Source organism: Amblyomma mixtum, chromosome 3 (genome assembly GCF_055824585.1).
Source record: "Amblyomma mixtum isolate Tamu chromosome 3, ASM5582458v1, whole genome shotgun sequence".
In the NCBI taxonomy this organism is placed as follows: Eukaryota; Metazoa; Arthropoda; class Arachnida; order Ixodida; family Ixodidae; genus Amblyomma; species Amblyomma mixtum.
Genome location: NC_143014.1, coordinates 206452933 through 206453407, shown reverse-complemented (window position 1 = coordinate 206453407; position 475 = coordinate 206452933).

Genomic DNA, 475 nt, shown 5'->3' with positions numbered 1-475 from the left:
AAGAGCTTTTGCAATGTCCAGACATTCCAAAGTTTCGAACAGTGAAACTGTGGCGTGAATCAAATTCAGTTATTACTACCAGAAAATTATTCCAAATTTTGAACATTCTGGAACCCTTAATCATGGAGCTCTTCCATCACAGGCACTGCTATAAAATCGTTCCTTTCATGCCTGTCCTTCCTACAAAAAACAATTCAAGACCTTTTATCTCGTGACCGCTAGATTACCCTACGGTAGGATGCTTTCAGTGTGGGCCTTCTTAAGGCTTTACTGCGGCATCGGGCTTCTGCAGGCTTTACTGCGGCATCGAGGTAATGTCCAAAAGTAACAGAAATAAAAAGCACTGGTTCAAAAATACCACCACCTCGAGCAGTGCACACAATCAGGTAAGATGCATCCGCATAATAAAATATGCTTGTATAACAGTCCCTTCCTTTGTGCCCAATAAAGAGAAGGTCACCGACAAGACAGGTTC